At 47.8% G+C, this 21411-nt stretch overlaps 1 long non-coding RNA gene across 1 annotated transcript in view; it reads left to right on the top strand.

The window, feature by feature from the left end:
• Positions 1-286: 286 nt before the first annotated feature.
• Positions 287-21411, top strand: part of LOC140611991 (uncharacterized) — a 113680-nt gene continuing 92555 nt past the window's right edge. The window contains exons 1-5 of the long non-coding RNA XR_012013341.1: positions 287-2693; positions 2823-2920; positions 4696-7097; positions 9474-10730; positions 12740-12861. This is a non-coding gene — a long non-coding RNA (uncharacterized lncRNA). The remainder of the gene's footprint in view (positions 2694-2822; positions 2921-4695; positions 7098-9473; positions 10731-12739; positions 12862-21411) is intronic.

Below are 21411 nucleotides of genomic sequence, written 5' to 3'. Positions count from 1 at the left end.
TCGTGTTGAATGTCCAACACAGGTTGGTAGGGGAGTCTTTTTGTCCGAATCAAGAAGGCCTCATCTGGAGACACACTTCCAGAAACAAGCAAGTGGGGAAAAAGGAGTCTGCGGTGTCTTGCTCCAGGAATTAAATGCTGCAATTTAGAAGTGAGGATGTCATTTTGTCTCACATCTCATTGGCCAGAAACAGTCATCTAACTTCCCTGAGCCGTAAAGGGACTGGAAAATTCTGTATTGTAAAAATGAGGAGAACCAGATACAGGTGAGTCAGAATATTATTGAGTGTAGTCTTTCCTGTCCTACTGATCGTCAATATTTGGATAGCTCTCTCTTTTATTTATTTATTTATTTTTTTAAAGAAAAGACAATGTTTTTATTTCTTTACCAGCCCAGAACAGCAGGGCTTTTTTTTGTATTTTTTTTTTTTATTGGAGTTCGATTTACCAGCATATAGTGTAACACCCAGGGCTCAGCCCGTCGTGCCCCCCTCAGTGCCCGTCACCCTGTCACCCCATCCCCCCACCCACTTCGCCTTCCACTACCCCTTGTTCGCACACTCACACTCACACTCACCCATATCCCAGTGAGGAAAACCAAAAGTCGCACTAAGTCATGGCATCAAACTTAAAGTGCGTGAAGTCCAGGGTGTATATGGTAGTTTCTATATCCTTTTTATCCAGTGCCCCCATCCCACGGGGTATAGTAGTGGAACTAGAACAAGATGACTGCAATACATTCTCTCAAATTTGGAAAAGGGCATGATCGGGGGACATGCAGCGGTCTCTGGGCCGAAGCCATTCTGAAATCCTGCCGAGAAGATGCACGCTTTATACACCTTGAGTGTGGAATTTTGATTAGGCCATGATTCCACTCTGGAAATTTCTTGCTCGTTGTCCTCATAGCTCCTGGACACTCTCCTTCTTCTCCAAATCTAGACTATATCCTTCTTGGAGGCTGAGACGCGTATTCATTCAGTACACTATGATCAATGCTTGGGACCAAAATTTTTAAAGTTTTGAAAAATTACAGTCTCTTTACTCTGGCTACTGACTAGTTGGCTGTTACAAAACCCTAATAGTTCAAAACCCTAATAGGCTTCTAATCCATTTTATCTTGGTCAGCTTACCCGTGCTAATAGCCACACCCATAGTTTTTTTCTAGATTTACTTTTTAGAGCTGCAATTCTCTGCTTTCTTGGCCCTATTCCCTTCCTCTCTTTACTTCACTGTAGGTACTTTGGTTTACCAGACCACTTTGTTTCTTTTCCCTGAGCCAGTTTGTCTAGTTGAAAGGGCTTACTGCATTCAGCAACCTTAATTGTTGTTGTTGTTGTTCTGAGGGACCTTAATCTGTTCAGAGACCCAAAGCTTGATTTGATTCTTGATTTGATCCTTGCAATAAGGCAGAATTCTAATCAGCCTTTGTCACACAAAGGTCTTCCCATATGAGAATGAGAAATCTTGTTACTTCCAATCCTGTAAGTTCCCATATTTCTGGATTTCTCTATTCCCATTCGTTCTGGCTTTCCAACTGACCAGTTTTTTTCTAAGCTCATTTCTTTTTTATATGACTTTGTCAAGTGCACTCAATAGTAACAGACATATGCTACTAATTTGGTTTTTCACACCCTTTAAAAAAAAAAAACAACTACAAGCTAATTAGGTACGTTATCTGCCTTCCAAGCTATCACATGTGACAGTTTTACCAAATGTTTTTCCATTGCATGATATGGGTCACCATCCTTCTAACCTCTGATAATTATCCTCTAATTACCTGCCCCTAAACCAAAGCCATGCATTTTAAATTATGTTGTGAATTGCCTTTTTTTTTTTTTCCTTTTGACGATAGCAATGCTCCAGAATACCAATTCTGTATCAGTCAGGGTAGACTATACACTGCTGATATGGCAAATTATCTCTAATTTTCAGAGACCAAATTTCACTGCTTGGTCATGCTACGTATCCATGATGGGTCAACAAAAAGAATGCTCAGCATGGACATTCAGAGGAACAGTAAGGACTATTTCATTGCTACCTTTCAGCATTGAGTACTATTCCTTTTAAAATGATTTTCTTTTCATGTTATTTTTAGAAATCTTCACAATGTACAACACGTCTTATGAAACAAAATAATTAACAAGATAAGGTGAACTATCTGGTAATGGGTTTTATTTTTGTTTTTTGGCATCACAAATTAAAAACATCCAGGAAAATGTCAACCAATTTGATTATACTTAAGCTATGATTCAGAGGAAAGTACAGTGAAATCGGAGGCCTCATAGCTGGAGCTGCAAGAGATTAAAATATTGTTTTGGATGCAGTTTCTGTAATAAGTTGCTGGAATTATTATGACCACATTTGGAGTCATGTTTCCTTGAGGATTGTTTGGCACTTTAGGGGAGGAAAAAGCTTTCCCTTCACCCTCCAAGTGTCCCTGGCCAGTAGGGACTAGCCAAATTAACAGGAGAAAAGGATAGAAATGTATTTAATATAAATTTTATGTGATACAGGCAGGAGCCTTCATAACGAGATGTAGACCCAAAGAAATGATTAAACTTGAGTGGCTTTATGTTAACGTTGGTGAAGAGTATAAAGTCACGAAAAGTCGAAGATGATAAGACAGAGTGTGGGAAGGAAAGGAAAACAGCACGGCCTATTCCTTCAGCGTCCTGTGTCCCTTTGTCTTGGGAGGTAAGGCTACGCCTTTCTTCTGGATACAGAGGGGAACGAGGGTTACCTAAGACACAGGACTGGTTTTGACCTGCTTCAGGGGAATGTCAGAGAGTCCTTCCTGTTCATGTCCTTTCTCTTCTTCCTCAGTCTGACATACGCAGTGCGCCGAGGGGCTGCATTCTGCGGGCAGCCTTGTCCTGCGTCCCGTCAGCACGTACGAGCTGCAATAGTTGGAACACGCGAGGGTAAGGGTTGTTCTGAGTCGGTGCAGGACACACATGGGTAGAGCTGCCTCCCTGACACTGCTCCTAGATCTCTCCGTAGCCCCGGGAGAGGGTCCCAGCTTGGATGCTGGTGCTCACGTCCACTTACAGTTCACCTCGATTCCCATCTCCAGCCCAAGGCACCTCTTTACTCCTTTCTCTGTTTATAGGTTCGTCTTTCCTGGTTACACAGAAGTCTATAACGGATGACCTTTTGTGTCTGGTTTTTTCACTTCAGTGTTTTTGAGCTTCATCTTTGTGGTTTTTTTTTTTTTTTATAAATTTATTTTTTATTGGTGTTCAATTTGCCAACATACAGGATAACACCCAGGGCTCATCCCGTCAGTGCCCACCTCAGTGCCAGTCACCCAGTCACCCCCACCCCCCGCCCACCTCCCCTTCCACCACCCCTAGTTCGTTTCCCAGAGTTAGGAGTCTTTCATGTTCTGTCTCCCTTTCTGATATTTCCCAATCATTTTTTCTCCTTTTGAGCTTCATCTTTGTACCATGCATTAGTATTTCATTCTCTTTTATTGCTGTCTACCTTTACATTGTGCGTATATACTGCGTTTTGTTTACCCTTTGAGCAATTCATGGTCATTTGGGTTATTTCTACTTCTTGGCTATTTATTATATATAATGTCATGAACACTGGCAGTCTTAGTTCGGACGTGTTTTCATTTCTCTTGGGCAGTGATTAGGAGTGGAACTTCTTGGGTATGTGGTAAATGTATGCTTAACTTTTTGAGAAACTGCTAAAATATTTTAAGAGGTGGCTGTAACATTTTACTTTCCCACCAGCAATGCCTGAGAGTTCTCCTTACTCCAGGTTCCTGACAACATGCTATTATCTGTCTTTTTGATTATAGCCGTTTTAGTCAGTGTGGAGTGCCATGCCATTGTGGTTTTAATTTGCATTTCTTTAATGACTAACGATGCGGAGTGTATTTTTATGTGCATATTATCCATTCATGTATCTTCCTTGAAAAGAGATCTATTCAGTTTTTTGTCCATTTTTTAATTGGGTTGTCTTCTTATTTTTCCATTAGAAGAGTTCTTTGTATATTGTCGATACAAGTCTTTTATTAGATGTGTAATTTGCAAATATTTTCATGGCGTTCTTGTATTCTAGTAGAATATACTAGTGATCGTATGCTAGGTGATATTGCTGAAAATCCCCAGGGACGCCCTGTTCTGAGTATGGAGTCCTCTGAACTGAGAGCCCGAAACATCTTTGGGATCTGTTCACCCTTACTCAGCCCATGAGCTGTTCCGTCCTCCCTGGGGGTAATTTGGGATAGATGAAGCCTGAGCTATGATTCAGGTGGGTCTGCCTGGGCAAGCACCGGGAAGGGATTATGGGTCCACTTCCCTAAATGGCTTGGGGAGCAAATCGAAACCGTGAACTAGAAGCTCCTTACCTGGATAATATAAGAAGGTCAAAGAGCGGGCTCGGGGAAGGATCTATTGCAGTTGGTGCTCTGTGTCGTGCAGTAATAGCATATGCTCCTAGGAGTTGAATCCCAGCTCAGGTGTATGTGGGAAGGCAGGACTCACTCCGTCGTGGCCCCAGTGTTATTGCCAGTGTTTAAAATTTTTTTTTTAAATGGTGAGTTTTTTCTTATTCTGACCACAAAAGTAGGGGATGTGTTTCTTATTGGCTTTTGTAACTTGGACTCTACAATCAAGAGAACATACAGTCATCTCCAAACTGTTATATTTCGTGGTTAGCTTAACTTGCTTTTTTTTTTTTAAAGATTTTATTTATTTATTCATGAGAGATACAGAGACACGGGCAGAGAGAGAGGCAGAGAGATAGAAGCAGGCTCCACGCGGGAGCCCGACGTGGGACTTGATCCCAGGTCTCCAGGATCATGCCCTGGGCTGAAGGCAGGTGCCAAACCAAGAGTCACCTGGGTGTCCCAGCTTAACTTGTTTTTAAACTGAAATTTTTAGAATTTGTATCTCCCATCTCTTCCTTTGTGACTGCCATTGCTCTTAGGCCTTTCTAAAATCAAATATTAACCAATGTTTTCCATTTATAAAAAAAATTTATTTAAAAAAAATTAATTTCATTTAATTCTCAGATTCATGTGGGGTTTATGTTAGTAGATGATGTGAGGCAAAGCCCTATCCCTAATTTTTTTTCAAGTATCTTATCAGCTATACTATCACCTTTATTGAAAAAAATAGCTCTCCCCTCCACTGGTGGGTGGTGATGCCTGTATTAAATAGAATCTTATTTTTATGTTTAAAAAGTATCCTACTGTTTTTCTTATAGGCATCAGTTTTGAAAGGCAAGGATTCCAAAGTTTCTGAAAGAACGGTCGTGGTTGCTGGTCATTCGGTTGGCCTTTTTAATGATCAATTCCAGACCACAGTAGTGAAGACTCACTTCCAAGCTATTAAGAGTGAAGGCAGAGTTGATGAAAATGTGGTATATCCCACAAGACCCAGGAGAGTTGCAAATGTGACATTCAAAGAAAAAAAAAAAGGTATTTCCAAGTCAACTTTTGTCATCTTAGAAATACTTCTGTAATGAAATAAAAAACTGAATTTCATTAAAAATGATTCATGAGATTGATAAAGTTCAAAGTAGCTTTTTAAAAAGATTTTATTTATTTATTCATGAGAGACACAGAGGGAGAGAGGCAGAGACACAGGCAGAGGGAGAAGCAGGCTCCGTGCAGGGAGCCCGACGTGGGATTCGATCCCGGGACCCTGGGGTCACGCCCTAGGCCGAAGGTGGCGCTAAACCACTGAGCCCCCCGGGGCTGCCCTCAAAGTAGCTTTTTGAAAATATTATCCTATTCTGAATATAAAAGTGGAACAATATTACACTAACATGAATGTATGTGAAAATAGCTCATGATAAAGTTGTAGTAACTGCCTAACTCTTGAAGACTTCTTTTTTTCTATATTTGAAATCTGTCTAGCTTTTGGGGGAAAAAAGTAATACATTTTATTGTAGAAAACTTGTAAAATACAGAAAAAAATCCACAAAGATAATGTATAATCTCACCAATGATTTAACTGCTTTGGAATATTCTTTCTTTAAAGATTTTATTTATTTATTCATGAGAGACACAGACAGAGAGGCAGCGACCCAGGCAGAGGGAGAAGCAGCCTCCCCACAAGGAGCCCGATGCGGAACTTGATCCTGGACCCCACGATCACGTCCTGAGCCGAAGGCAGATGCTCACCCGCTGAGCCACCCAGGAGTCCCTGCTTTGGGAATTTTCAAGTGGCTTCAGCAGTATAATCATACTGTATGCTTCTCTTTGTGCAAACCAGCAAAAGGATATTTTAGTGTAGCATTGGCTTTATCGCTGGCAAAGTTGGATCGGAGAAATGTGGCTTGGATCTGAGCTCAGGTCGAGCCATTCTATTCCACACCCCATCCTTTTTTTTTTTTTTTAATTTTTTTTCCACACCCCATCCTTGACATAGGTGAGGACATTGGGTGTGCAGACCTGGAGGTGGGGGGGGGGGCTTGATGGTTCAATGACTGGCAAAATAGGTTGACAGAGAAAGATGTCTTGTGCCAGCACCTTGGATGTAAAATACCACATGGTATTGGAAGTAGAAGAAAGGCCTGGCTTTGCGTGAGGCAAAGATAGGATCTCGAGAGAGACCTAGGAGACTAAGGATTGTCAGCACCTCGTCTGTCACCCTTAGTTAAGTCATTCCTTCTCAATGGGGGGTGATTAGGTAGGGAGGTGGGAAGGGCTCCTTATTATTTCTCTAACAGGACTGTAGTGTTTTTATTTTTATTTTTTAAAGATTTATTTATTTATTCATGATAGATACAGAGAGAGAGAAAGCGAGGCAGAGACACAGGCAGAGGGAGAAGCAGGTTCCATGCTGGGAGCCCAACATGGGACTCAGTCCTGGGACCCCAGGATTGCGCCCTGGGCCAAAGGCAGGCGCTAAACCGCTGAGCCACCCAGGGATCCCCAGGCCTGTTGTGTTTTTAGAAGTCAACTTTTCCAACATTGCATTGGTAACTCAGAGAGAGAAAGAGAAGGTTCATTCATTCATTCGTCCACAAAGATTTGTGCGTGCCTATTATTTGCAGGGGACCACTTCAGGCCTTCAGGATACAGCAGTGAGTGAAGGAGGCAAAATGTTTTCTTTCCTGGAGCATACATCCGGGCAGGTGAGCAGATGAGAAAGAAACAAATAAATGAATATACGTTATATTGGGTGTTTCACTCATTTGTATACTTATACATATTTATATATTCATATTTATGTTTATGTATTTATTTTTGTATGTTAACATACGGGGGGAGTGCTGGGGAAAAATATAAGAGAGAATAAAGGGATGGAGCGTGATGGAGAGTGCCATTTTATTAGATAGAGTGGGTAGGGACATAGCCTCTTTAGATGACATTTGAGCAGAGACCTGAATGAGGTAAGGAAATGACTCATGCAGAGAAGGAATAAGAATGTTCTAGGCCAAGGGAAGGACCGGGAAAACTTCACCGAGAGGGTAGCATGCTGGGCATTTTGAAGATAGTAAGGTGGCCCGAGAGGCTGGAGCAGAGTGAGCAAGGCGGAGGGTAAAGGGAGATGTGGCCAGATGGGCAGCTGGGGGCAAGTTGATGTTAAGCAGCCTAGAGGTCAAGGCAAGGCGTCTGGATTCTATTCTGGGCGAGCTGGAAAGCCATCAGAGGGTTTTGGACAGACGACTGACAAAGTGTGACTGCCTTGTCTTAGGTGGTTGCTCTAGCAGCGGCAGGAGAGCAGGAGCTACTAGTCCTCGCTGGTTTTCTCTGCGGTGGTAACAGGGCTGGTCGTTGGGAACTGGTGGCCATTCGGGATTTGCTTTCAGACTGGGTGTCGCTTTCTGGGATATTGAACACTGGAGGAAGAGCACTTTTGGGGGCAGCCCGCATGGCTCGGTGGTTGAACGCTGCCTTTAGTCCATCCAGGGCGTGATTCTGGGGTCTCAGGATCAAGTCCCGCATCGGCCTCCCTGCATGGAGCCTGCTCCTCCTCTGTCTGTGTCTCGGCCTCTCTGGGTCTCTCATGAATAAATAAAAAAAATCTTTTTTTTTTTTTTTTTTAAAGAGTACTTTTGGAAGGGGGATAGTTATCTCAAGAGTTGAATTCTGGTCCCTGAGACGTTTATTAGGATAATGAAATAGAGATTTCTACAAGCACAGGGAGGTCAAGGCCAAGGATAGAATTTGCCAGTGATGCATCTAGAGAGAGCAGCTAAAGGCGTGAGACTGCAGAGGTCACCCCTTGGCTGGGTGTGCGTTTGCAAAGAGGTCCAAGGCCCGAGGCCCGAGACATGCCAACACCTAGAGAAGGGGAGGAGGAAGAGAATTAGCAAAGGAGGTGGTGAATTAGAGGAAAAGCAGGAGGGTGTGGTATCCTGGATTCAAGAAGCGGAGTCTCCTCATGGCCATAATCACCGTATGGAGAGTGTCCTTTGAGGTTTTTGGTTTCTATTCATATATATATACACATGCACATTTGTGTGTCTTAAAAATTAGGAATAGGATCATAGGCACACATAAAATGAGCTGTGAAGTAGAAGAGAGAACTATTTCAAGGTTGGCTGTCAAGGAAGAGCAGAGAGGAGCGGCCGGGCAGGCTGAATAATGGGCTTGGAGGTTCCTGGCCCCATAGTTGAGGCCGCCGTGTGTGCGGCCACCTGGGCGCTGGGCCTGTCGGCGGCAAACAGGATGGCTGTCGCGGGCGCTTGGGGTCCGCTCAGGGCGCAGACTGTCATCCTGGTGCGAGGGTGAGGCGTGCTGGCTGGGCCGTGGCCTCCGAGGGTGCCCTATGTGGGGACACCAGACCCCCACTCCGCGACCCCCGGAGGGAGAGGCCGGCGTCCAGCTGGGAATCTGGACCCTGGCACGGCCCCCTGGTGGCGGGCTCTCCTCTCTGTTGCCCTGCTCCTCGGGATGCTCTCAGGCGGCAGGGGGCCCGCGTGCTTGACCCAGGCTGTCAGGTGTCGGGGGCAGGGGGGACGACACTTGGGGACAAAGAGCCAGCCAAGGCAATGCCCAGAGGGCGCCTGGGGGGCAGGAGAGGCAGAGGTGAGAGCAGGCTCGGCCTCCCCCGGGCTCGGGGCTGGGCTGTGAGGCTCCAGAGCCCGGGTGCAGCGGGGGGGCCAGGGCGCAGCAGGGGACCAGGGCGCAGCAGGGAGGTAGGATGCAGCTGGGAGGCAGGGTGCAGCTGGGGGGCCAGGGCGCAGCGGGGAGGCCAGGGTGCAGCAGGGGGTGGGGGGCAAGGTGCAGCTGGGGGCCAGGGTGCAGCCGGGAGCTGGGGCACAGCGGGGACCAGGCCGCCACCAGGGACCAGGGCACCGTGGCCTGACAGGCCCAGCAGTGCACGGTGCTGATGGCTTTGCCCCGAATACCACAGTGTCTCCAAAAGTGTTCGGCTGCCTGTGCCTTGGGGACTGCGGGGAGGGGGGCCCTTGAACCCCGAGACAGTGCTGCAGCCGCCCCCCACGCTGGTGCCCAGTGCCCAGGCCATCTCTCTCCCTCTCTCTCTCTCTCTGTGCCTTCAGGTCGCCCCCCTGTGGAGCCGAGCTCGGCCTCCCGGGTGCGGGGTCCAGGCTCCCCGAGGGGCCCTGAAGAGGAGGATCCCCATGTCACCTGCGCCCCTGGGCCCCGTGGATGCTGTCGGGCCAGGACTGTTTCAGGCTGTCCGGAGGCTCAAAGAACCTGTGCTCCTGGAAGCAAGTTCTCTTTTAGCAAAAACCAGGAATTTCATGGGGGAAGAAGGGGTGGGAGGGCGCCTGCAGCGAGCAAGACCGCGGGGGGCACAGGCCGCAGGCCCAAGGCCGCCTGCTCTCCACACGCGTCCTTCCTTTACTGCAACAGGCCTGAGCCCTACGAAGCGCCCTGACAGTGCTGAGTGTCCTGGGAGGAGAGCCGAGGGCCAGGTGAGCCCCCGGATAGGATGCTCCAGGAGGCTGCGGCCAGGTGAGCCCCCCAACAGGACGCTCCAGGAGGCTGCGGCCTGGCAAGGACGCGGTTGTCAAAGGACTGAGGAGTGTTCCCTGCTCCTCACATCAGCCTAGGAAGGGGACACAGACTCTGGAGGAAGGAGGCCGGGCACCAGGGGTCCTCGCGCGGCCTGCCAACCCCTAAGTTCCAGGTTCCCTCAGGTTCTGGTCACGTTTTATGAGACGCACCTTGACCTCATTGCATCGCCTTCTGACACACGCTTGCTCCAAAAAGAGGTCGTGGACTCGAGGCTGACGCGGTGGCGGGGCGACCGCCGTCCTCATCCGGCCGCGCTGCGGGGGACAGTCAGCACCGGGCCCTACGCTCGGCTCTGCGTCCCGCGGCCAGGGAGGAGGCTGCCGGGACACTCAGCCCATCCGACTCCAGAGGGAACACTTACACCTCGACACTTTGGAAAAAAATCTCATTAAACTTTGAAGAACCTCACTTTCTCTGCACCCCCAAATTCTTAGAGAAGTAGCTTTAATTCCAACATAGAAGACGTCTGGAGGATGGCTATGCCTGTGGCATTCACGGTTCGTGTTTACGCCGAATACAACCAGGAGGCTGGCAAAGCTCACTCAGGAAGCTGCTTAGACTGAACGTACTTTTTTTGTTTAAAGATTTAATTTATTTATTCATGAGACACACAGAGAGAGGCAGAGACACAGGCAGAGGGAGAAGCAGGCTCCATACAGGGAGCCTGACGTGGGACTCGATCCCGGGACCCCGGGGTCACGCCCCTGGCCGAAGGCAGATGCTCAACCGCTGAGCCCCCCGGGGGACCTCCCCGATTGAAAGTACTTCTGAAGCAGGTAATCATTACTTAAATCTGATTGATATGAGGCTATTGGACAATATGAGACATTTTTATTGTTGCTTATTTAGTCTATGTAACATATGGAAATTGTTGGTTCTGTTAGAATTATGAAGAATTACAAAGTAGGGTTTCTTTTTTCTTTATTCCCCCCTTTATGTTATAATTGTGTGGTTAAAGTAATGGCATTTGAGAAATAAAATCGTGAACGTTTCCTTAAAGATGACAGAAGGATTTGAAAATTCATTACTGGAAAAGGGAAATGAGAGTTTGTAAGTCATCTGGTTGTCTAGGATTCCCCTGAATTTAGCTCTGGGATAGTTTTAAGTACCTGGTGCATATTGTCCTAGGATAATGAAATGCATTCATCTTGTTCATCTTGGTCAATAAATGTGGTCGTAATGATGGGAACTGTTTATATCGAAAGAAAAAGTGTAACACTATATGCTTTTATTTTTCTGAAACCCAAATATTTCCATCTTTTAAAATACGGTATTCATTGTCGTTTGAATTACACTTTTTTTTTTTAAAGATTTTATTTATTTATTCATGAGAGAGAGAGAGAGAAGCAGAGACCCAGGCAGAGAGAGAAGCAGGCTCCATGCAGGGAGCCCGACGTGGGCCTCGATTCCGGGACCCCGGGGTCACGCCCTGAGCCGAAGGCAGATGCTCAACCACTGAGCCACCATTCAGGGACCCTGGGGGGCTTCAGGTCAGCCCCCTACCAATTCAGGGACCATTCAGGCGTCCCTGAATTACAGTTTTTATCACGAGAATCTGCTGTTTATATCAAGTGCCCAGTAAGATGTGCTTCAATTAAAAAGGTGCTTCGTTTTTGTTTTGCTCCTGGGAGTTTGTCTCAGTCTGGGTCCGTTCAGGAGGGAGAAGGCACACGGTAACTTGAACAAGGAAAGTTCAAAGAATTGTTAACCGTAATAAGGGGTGGGATAATGAGGGACTGGCTAGTATGAAATAAAGAGACCTCTAAAAAAATAACCGGAATCGCGGTTTAGATAAAGCACCCGTGGAAGAGTCCCCCACCTCCCATGCCAGGATGGAGCCCTTTCTGGAGGGTTTATGCCAGGGGATCTTGCTGGAAATCCATCCTCGAGGTTGCTGGAGGGAACTATTCAGAGGAAGGAAGTGTCTTAGCACACCACAAAATGCATGGGGCGTCGCTGGGGGAGCTGCCAGGGGCTGGGTGCTGCGTGCTGCGTGCTGCGGGCCCCTTGCTCTCCCGGGTCCTGGGTGCTGGGGCTGGACTCTGGAGCTGCTGCTCACGCTTCGTGAGCCTAATGTTGGGGAGGCTGCTCATGCTGCAGAAGCTGGGTCCCCGGAGAAGCTTCCTCTGCGGGAAACCCGGATCCCTAATAGCCTAATAGCCAGCTCCGCGCTGGCTCAAAGCAGGGACAAGACTCTCCTCCCGCGGCAGTGTCCCCCCAGTGCCCTCTACTGAGAGGACTTAACATCCCAGATCCGTATGCACAGAGTAGGCACGTAGGATGGGCTTAGATTAGCAACAGCCGATAAACCGATAACTGACAGTTTGATTTGATACCTACTGAGCCTTTAATTATTATCAGAAATTTGACACTAACAGAAAAGTCTTTAAACAAAGAGCTAGACCAGAAAAATGACGCTCATTCTATTATCCAATAGACGCTGATTCACGAGTATGGATACAGCATCTTCTGCTGGAGTTTATGGATTTCAGATGTTTTTTGTTTTTTGTTTTTTGTTTTTTTTTTACCTATTGCTGTGCATTCTAGAGCTTGTCTAACAGGATTTCCCTTATAATATGCTCCTTGTATAATCCATCTCTTTCTTTAGTAACAACTGACATTTTTTAAAAAAATGACTTAAATTAGAATTTATTTTTGAGGGTTGCCGATACCCAGGCTGATGATGCCGATTCCATCCTGGTGTCAGGCCTGAACCCTGTTGTATGAGTCTGCCACTTGGAGAAAAACCTACCATTTAGTCTGATAATAAGTTGGTACTTTTCAGAGAGGCTGCACCATAGTGAAGGGGGCCATCATCCAGGTGAAAAAAAAAGAAGACGGAGGAACGAGCTTCAGATCAAGACAGACAAAGAAGTAGAGTGGAAGAAAGGGTTCCAAGGCATTTGGGTAAGAAATGCATCCAGAAATTCTCGTTGAGCTTGTCCTCTGGGACAACTGTCATGCAGTGTTCTGGAGACAATGGTGGGACAAAGGACGGAAGCGTCACGGATTTTCTAGAAGTCCCTGCTTAGTCTGCTAGAGAAGGCAAGCAAGCCCCTACCTCAGTGCTTGCTGCAGAAGTAGCTGGGGTCCCGTGAAGGGACTGTCAGTGTTTACCTAGGGCATGTCCATCATTTTCAAATTATTAGCATAGTTTTCATAGAAAAAGATAGTGAGCATGTGTCACAGTTTTATTTGCCTTATTGAGGAGTAAACTAGTAGAATCACAATCCTGGCTGTAAAAGAACATGAGAAACGGGATTTAAAAATCAGTAGGCAGAAGCATTGTTCATAAAGACTGCTAAAATAGAAACAAAGCTGATCAATGTCCAATAGTGCTATAATACCGTGGTTTGGGGGGTCGTTTTCTCTGCTAGACAGAAAAAAATCATCCCGCTTTATCATGTTTTTTAGGAGTTAAAATTCTAACTGTACTGAGTTGTAAAATGTCAGGGCCCCAAACAATTGTGATATTAAGTGAAATGAAGTTACATACCTCAAAGGAGATGACCCACTAGTGGGCTTACTGGAGCATGTCTAACAAGGCATTAGAAGGTCCCAGAATTCTTTTTTGCCTTATTTCTGTGTTTTGAGTAATTCTCTTTAACCAGGGTCAGAAGCAGCTTCCCAGAGGTTATGAGCTGATGGGGCGGGGCGGGGGGGGGGGTGTTAGCCTGGTGAAGGGATGGGGAGGGAGCGTAGAACAGCACTTGGTTTGGTAGATGAATGCCAAGTTTAGGGATGGATGAATTTTTAAAAAAAATTTTTTTTTAGGGATGGATGAATTTTGACAGCTTAGTTTTTATAATTTTTATTTGACGGGCAGGATTCCTTGATTCATCAATAAGAAAGCCACCCATACAAGGGTGTAGAGGGAAGAAAACATCTAATTTCCTTTGTGAATCTCTCCATATTCACCACCATGTTGGTGACACTGTATAGATTTTTCCAAAGACAGTGATTTAAGAAACTTAATCTATCCTGCCTAGATGTCCTTACTGTAGGACCCTTTGCTGGTGTAAATGCTGGTCTAGGAAAATACACACTCAACTCCGGGAGGCTCTCTTCTGCGTTCTTCACCAACCCCTCTCTTTCATCTTTTACTTCTTCCAAACTGAGTGATTCTGGGAGAGTTCCTAACCCTTCTCGCTTCTGTGTGCATAACCGTAACCGGAAAACTGTACCTATTTTCACGGGGTTATTGTGAGTTTTAGAAATCATAAAAGGTAGGAAGTGTTCAGAGCTAGTAGTCATTATTCTTAAGAACTTAGCCAAGGAGAGCTCCCTCTGCTCGGAGCGCCTCATCTCAGGGGCGGCACCAACACGTTACTCCAGCTAGAAAACCAAGAGTTCTTTTCCACCTCTTCCTCTTCTCTCTATTACCTTAGATGAGGCTCATGTCATTTCTTGCCTGGTTTGGTGGGTTGAAGAGTGTTCCCTCCAAATTCAGGTCTACCTGGAGCTTATTTGGAAACAGGGTCTTTGCAGACGTGATTTGCTAAGATGATGTCATGCTAGGTTGGAGTGAGGCCTTAACCCAGGAGCTGGTGTCCTTATAAGAAAGGGAGGGGACACTGAGCCTCAGAGGAGAAAGGGTTAAAGGGGGTGGGCTGATGGGCTGTGAGCCAAGGAATGCTGAGGGTGACTGGGAACCTCCCGGAGCTGAAAGAGGAAGATTCTTCCCTGGAGTCTCCAGATGGAGCAGGGTCTGGCCAAGCCGCAGCCTTAGACTTCCGGCCTCCGGAACCCTGAAAGAAGTTTCCGTCGTTTTAAGCCACCAACTTTGTGGTGTTTTGACAGCAGTTCTAGGAAACCGATACACATGGCTTTCTTTCAAAAAAGTTCTTTTCAAAACAGCTGCCGGGAGCCTCCGATCCGATCCTTGCTGTTGGTTTTGCGTGTGGGACCCTGTTGTATGCTCTGTACCCCCCTCTCGTGACTGCATTTCATGGTACATTTTGTTTGTGGGTTTCCCGTATCCTTTTCCTACTATGTGGTCTCCTCCAGGCCAGGAATTTCATCTATTTCTACTTGATTCATTCTCTGTTTTTAGCGCTGTGAGCCTGGCACATAGTAGACATTCCACAAATACTTACGAGGTATATGAACAATGTTTGAGCTCCCCACAGAATCTATACAGGGCTTTGTACTGAAATGAGCATCCCCTAAGTGTGTGCTTATTGGTCCAGGCATTTGTCTATACAGTCTTCCCACTTGCCGGCATCATAATACTGATATTCATCTCTTACCCCTTGAGAACAAGCCCTCAGTTCCTACTTACAGGATCTCCTTCAATGTAGGGAACTCTGGCAAGAGAACCTCAAGCAACGAGAAATTTCTCTCTTTTATATTCCTCTCATGTGGGTTGGTCGGTAATGGCTCAGGGCAGGAAGGCCCTGAGCACGTTCCCTGAGAGGGCCCGGGATGGTTCTTCCCATTTGTCCAGTTCCTGACTGGGTTTCACTAGTGAGCCAAGAAGTCCCTGGTGATTTAATGAGATGGTTATGAAGATTTGCTAGTTGTCTACTCTTGCATCTGGTTATTGGAGATAACCAGGAGGTCGGGGGGGGGGGCTTCCCAATGTGTATAAGCAGTTTGTCCATTAATGCTCGAGATAGTCAAACATTTAACCAGTAGAAGATACCACATGGCATATGTACGTGTGTCAAGAACGTCCCGCAATACCGAGAAAACTAATAGGAGTAGAGCCCCCTTTTGATTTCCTAAGAAATTTAATGTTGGAGGAAATTAATCTAACAAATATTTTACAGATTCAGATATTACAAGAGTATTAACATAAAGAGTAGGGTCTTTCAGGGGGTGGATGGGAAGATGGATAAAGAATATAAAAAAGGCTTTTTTTGTTGTGATGGGAGAAATCTGTTTATTTTTTTATTTTTATTTTTTATTTTTGAGAAATCTGTTTAAAATAGTATGTGATTTCAGGGAAGGAATAAAAAAATAAAATTTAAAAGGGGTAGCATTTTGAGGGGTATGTGTGAATGTTGGGAAGAATAACTGGCTCCAGAAGAAGGTGGATTTTTATAGGTTAACTGTTTAAAGTATATAACAAGTATCAGCCAAAGGAGACAGCTTACCCTCCTTCTTTCTACTTGGCAAGGTGCCTCTTTGAGTGAAAAATTCTGCAATTTCCTGCTCTTTCTCTCTAAATGACCAAGCATCTTGAGGTCTATCTCCATACCAGCCCTTGCGTTTGTTTCCTCTCCTCCATTCTTTTTTTTTTTTTTTAAGTTTTTTTTATTTATTTATGATAGTCACAGAGAGAGAGAGAGAGGCAGAGACACAGGCAGAGGGAGAAGCAGGCTCCATGCACCGGGAGCCCGATGTGGGATTCGATCCCAGGTCTCCAGGATCGCGCCCTGGGCCAAAGGCAGGCGCTAAACCGCTGCGCCACCCAGGGATCCCCCTCTCCTCCATTCTTTATGCCACCGCCTTTGCTTTTGCTTCGGGCCTTTATAAATAATAAGAGGAGCGTGGTAAGGAAGGTGCTGCTTGTTGTTCTCTTGTTAAAGGATGGGAAAGAGAGGCGGTCTCCCCGGATGTACAGAGGTAGAGCTGAAGCAGGGTTCACGGTTTCACTGCGTAATCCTGCGACACAGGATATCAGAATTGTGTCTTCATGTTTTTCATCTCTGGGGGAAGAGGGAGTGATTTTTTTGGGGTGATATTTGTGACAATAGGTGACTCTACCTGTTGATCCCCTAAAGGCCGAGTCCGCCTTTGTGTTAAAGGCACACTTGACTCTAGCTTTCCTCCCCGGGATGACTTGGCCCAGGTTAGAGTAGATTCTTGGAGTTTTCAGCTTCCACCCTATTGTTTGGCTGCCAGCAGGGCAGGGCTGGGCAGTGGGGCGTCCGTGCAGTTCGCTGTATGTCAGGCAGGCCCCAGGACACTGCTCTCGGCCCTTGTAGGTGCTCTCCTAGGTTCTATCAGAATGCAGTGTAAGGTGAGATTACATTCTATTTCAATATCTAAATGAACGACTCCCATCGTTATTTTTAGCCACCGTGAGGCCTTTAGTCCCTGGGGTCCTCCCTCTTTCCAGTTCTAGAAGCCCTGGGGATGCACACCCAGCAGAAAGGTTGGGGCGAAGGAGAGAAGCCTGGTGAGCCCACTGTTTGTCCTGGGAGCCATCCTGCTGCGCCGTTCCAGGGAACCGTGTAAACGGAGGCAGGCTCATATCTCCAGAAACGGAGCCTATTTGGGAGCAGCGGGGCAGCCCGGCGGGTTGGGGAGCGCGGTGCCCGCCGAGGGGCCGCGAGGGGGGAGGGGCGGCTGGCGGCCCGCAGCACCTGGACTTGGGGGGTCTATGGGCCTGGGGGGATGCGCTTCGGGGGGCAGATGGGCCTGGGGGGGCGGGGGGGCAGATGGGCCTGGGGGGGTGCTGGTGGGCAGTGGGGGGCACGGGCCTGGGGGGCGTGGACGGGCCTGGGGGGGCGGTGCTATGGGCCTGGGGGTGCAGGGGGGCAGGGGGGTGCTATGGGCCTGGGGGTGCAGGTGGGCAGGAGGGGTGCTATGGGCCTGGGAGGGGCAGGTGGGCAGGGGTTGCTATGGGCCTGGGAGGGGCAGGTGGGCAGGGGGGTGCTATGGGCCTGGGAGGGGCAGGTGGGCGGGGGGTGCTATGGGCCTGGGAGGGGCAGGTGGGCAGGAGGTGCTATGGGTCTGGGAGGGGCAGGTGGGTAGGGGGGTGCTATGGGCCTGGGAGGGGTAGGTGGGCAGGGGGGGTGCTATGGGCCTGGGAGAGGCAGGTGGGTAGGGGGGTGCTATGGGCCTGGGAGGGGCAGGTGGGCAGGGGGCGTGCTATGGGCCTGGGAGGGGCAGGTGGGCAGGCGGGGTGCTATGGGCCTGGGAGGGGCAGGTGGGTAGGGGGGTGCTATGGGCCTGGGAGGGGCAGGTGGGTGGGGGGGCATGGGCCTGGGGGAGCGGACGGGCCTGGGGGGGCCTGGAGGGGGGACAGGCGGGGGAGAGGGGGCTGCGGGGCCTCTGCTCCGGGAAGCGGCTTGGGCAGAACCCGGGCAGGTCGGCGCTGCCTCTTGAGGGCTCCTCCGGCCCGACCCGTTCTAGGTGGTCGCCCTTCTCCCGAGGCTGCTCGCCGGCGTGGGGTGTGCATGGGGTGGGGGTGGGGGGGAGTAGTCTGCAGGTGAAGAAAGAAGACTCTGCCCGGCTGGGCCTGTGTGCAGGTGCGGTGCGGGCGCGGAGCCGAGCGGTAGCGGAGCTGGGGAAGCCCCTGCCCCCGGGGTGCGCATCCCTCTTCCCCCCTTCCTCCTCCCCCTTGGGGCCCCTCCCCGAGCGCCTGCCCCCCCACCCCGTCCCGCAGCGCGCCGTGGGGGCCTGGCACCTTGGCGGTGAAGGCGCCCTTGCAGGGGCCCTGGGTGCCGACTTCCCGGTTCCCCGCGCCCCCGGGCCGTCCCCGGGCCTGGATCCGGAGCGCCGCCGGGTGGAGCGCGGGCTGCGGAGACGCGGCTCCCTGGGGGCCCAGGTGCCAGAGGGGGAGTCGGGGGCCGCGGGGCGCCGTGCAGTGACCCCGGGGCGGGGCGGTTCCAGGTGGCCTCGGAGTGCCCGGCCCTGGCTCATCCCTCCCCGGCACCCACCCCGGCGCCCCTGCCAGGTGCAGCAGCCCACGCTGTCCCGAGACCTGAGCTGCCGGGCGGGCGGGCCCTTGACCCGACCCGGTAACCTGCCAACAGACTCTCTGGGCCCCATTACATCCCAGGCGCCCTGGGGGAGGGGCAGGTCAACTCGGCCCGCCAGGTCAGGTCAGGTCAGGTCAGGCCAGGTCGGGTCAGGTCAGGTCAGGCTGGGTCAGGTCAGGTCAGGCTGGGTCAGGTCAGGTCAGGCCAGGCCAGGTCAGGTTGGGTCAGGCCAGGCCAGGCCAGGCCAGGTCAGGCCAGGTCAGGCCAGGCCAGATCGGGTCAGGTCAGGTCAGGCTGGGTCAGGTCAGATCAGGCCAGGTCGGGTCAGCAGGCCAGGCCAGGCCGGGCTCAAGCCAGCCTGCAGATTGAGTGTTTAATCAGGACTGTAGGGGCTTTGCTGTTGAGCTTGGCTTTTAGTGAAGAATTCGAGGGGGTAGTGTTTTCCGGAGTTCGTGTTCTTCTGACACACTTGAGAGGATTTCTCAGGAGTGTAGACCAGTCTGGAATAACCAAGGTACTACTACCCTGAGAAGTTCCTTACGAGGGACCTTGGGGGGTTCACCCAGCATCTAGGAGATGGGGTTCAGTTGATACCCTGCCTCCCTTTCGCTTTTATTCACCTTTACTTCTTTCAGGAGTGCATTTTAAAAAATGATCTGTGACAGAGCCATAAGAATTTTTGAACATAAATAACAAAGATATCTTTAAAGCATTTTGGCAGGAAATGCAGGCATATCCATATACTCATACATGGGAAAATCATTCAGGGAAAACAAGGCTTGCTTAATTAGGTATGTCTTTACTTGCCCTTGCTTTCTTTTTTAAGATGCCAATCATAACAATTTGTATAATCAATCATAATTTTTAAACAGAGTAATTTAATGTATGTGAATTATATGTAATAGTGTCTATGCCCCCCCTTTTCTTACTACCTGGTTCTGTGTCCTAGTCTTAAGAGTTTTTGTAACCTGTGTATGTGTTTTTCTTTCACTTTATCTCTCTCTTCCGTTCGGTCGTTCATCATCTTGTGCAATGACAAAAGCAACTCTAAGACATAGACTTGCTTTTAGAGAAATCCCCGTGCACCCTCCGAAATACAATAATAAATGATATGTAACAGTAGTTTGAAATAAAGGAGCTATTAAAACAGGGGTATCATGGATAGGGCAGCCAGATGTTCTGGAGGAAATGATGGTGATGCTACTTTGAATGATGGATGATGACACCTTCCATGATAGGAAATATCGTGAGGAACTGACTCTCGACTTGGCATTACCTGTCACCTTCCATTATGAAGAGGACGAAACTAATTCCCCTTCTACCCTGTAGGAAACACACAGCCACAGGTCATAGCGTGGAACTATTTACATCCAGATTTTTTTCCTGTTTTAGTCGGTTTGAGTTGGGAGACAGCTGCTCTGTGAACAGGCACTAGAGGGAGCCAGACCCCTGTGGATGAATTCTTGGTCCTTGCTGGATGGAGCAGTATCCTCGCCCACAAACTTTTGAATTTAGTGTTCATTTTAGTCCACAGACCTGGTTACATGTGTACCTGAAATTTAAAAACCACAGAATTTAGAGAGTCGACTGTTACACATTCAAAGGGACTTGAGGGACCTATTATCTAAATACAACCTATGGACCTTGTTTGGATCCTGATTCAAGAAACAAACCAGCTTTAAAAAGATCTTTGTGGGACAGCTAGGGAAATTTGAACAGGGACTAAATATTATATCATGGAATTGTTGTTAATTTTATTAGGTGTGATAATGGTATCTTGGTGATGTTAAAAAGCCCTTTTTAAATGCCATTAAAGATACATATGGAAGAATTTTGCATGACATGATATGATGCCTATAATTCACTATAAAATATGAGAAAGAAAATGTGTGTATATGTATGTGTAGATGTAACAAGAGTGATGACATCTTGATAATTGCTGGGTCTGGGGTTCATTATACTATTTGTTCTACTTTTGTGAGTATTGGAAATTTCCCATCAAAAGTAAAAAAAACACACACAGTATTTTCTTACAATTTATACTTATGGTTTAATTTGTGATCATCTACTGTTTATGTGTATTTCTTAGGTTACAAAGTCAGGTATCCAAGAAAATGTCATCTTTTCCCTCGAAGGGTAGCAGATTATGCTAGTCCAAAATGTGACAGTTGGAGTCCAGGACATTCCACCCCAAATGTGCTGTTACGGTGTATTGATTATTTTGAGCTGAAGGCACTTGAAAAACACCAAATGTAGGCAGTGGCTTTCTCTAGACTCTCCTATCTGCCCAAAGACACATTTTCCAAAAGGAACCCAGATGTCATAAATCTCGCTGAGTTTCGTCAGCCAGGGACTATTGACTCTTGTCACAGGAGAGGAATTAGAAGTTATCATATTCAGATGGACTTTGTCACAAACTATCATCATACCTCCTATGTGTTCTGCTAAGGACTCATTTATCTTTCCTAAAAAGGATTTACTTTCCTCTAAAAGGGCTACATGCCTCCTCCCCGTTCCCGATTAATATGGTATTTAATCCTCGTTTCTGAGCCGTCTTGAGGAATTACTTTTTTCCTGGTGTTGGGCATGGATTCCACGTTAATAAACTTCTGTTTGTTTTTCCCTTGTTAATCTGTCTTTTATTACAAGGGTCTCAGCTAAGAACTCAGAAGGGTAGATGGAAAATTAATTTCCCTCACCTATGCCCCCGCCCCGTAATATAATCTCTATTTGAGTTTCTATTCCACTAGATATCTGAAACTAAATATCATTTAATTTAGAGCAATCTCACATTGCTGTAAGT

Source organism: Canis lupus, chromosome 20 (assembly GCF_048164855.1).
Source record: "Canis lupus baileyi chromosome 20, mCanLup2.hap1, whole genome shotgun sequence".
In the NCBI taxonomy this organism is placed as follows: domain Eukaryota; kingdom Metazoa; phylum Chordata; class Mammalia; order Carnivora; family Canidae; genus Canis; species Canis lupus.
This window is presented reverse-complemented; position numbering and strand designations above follow the sequence as displayed.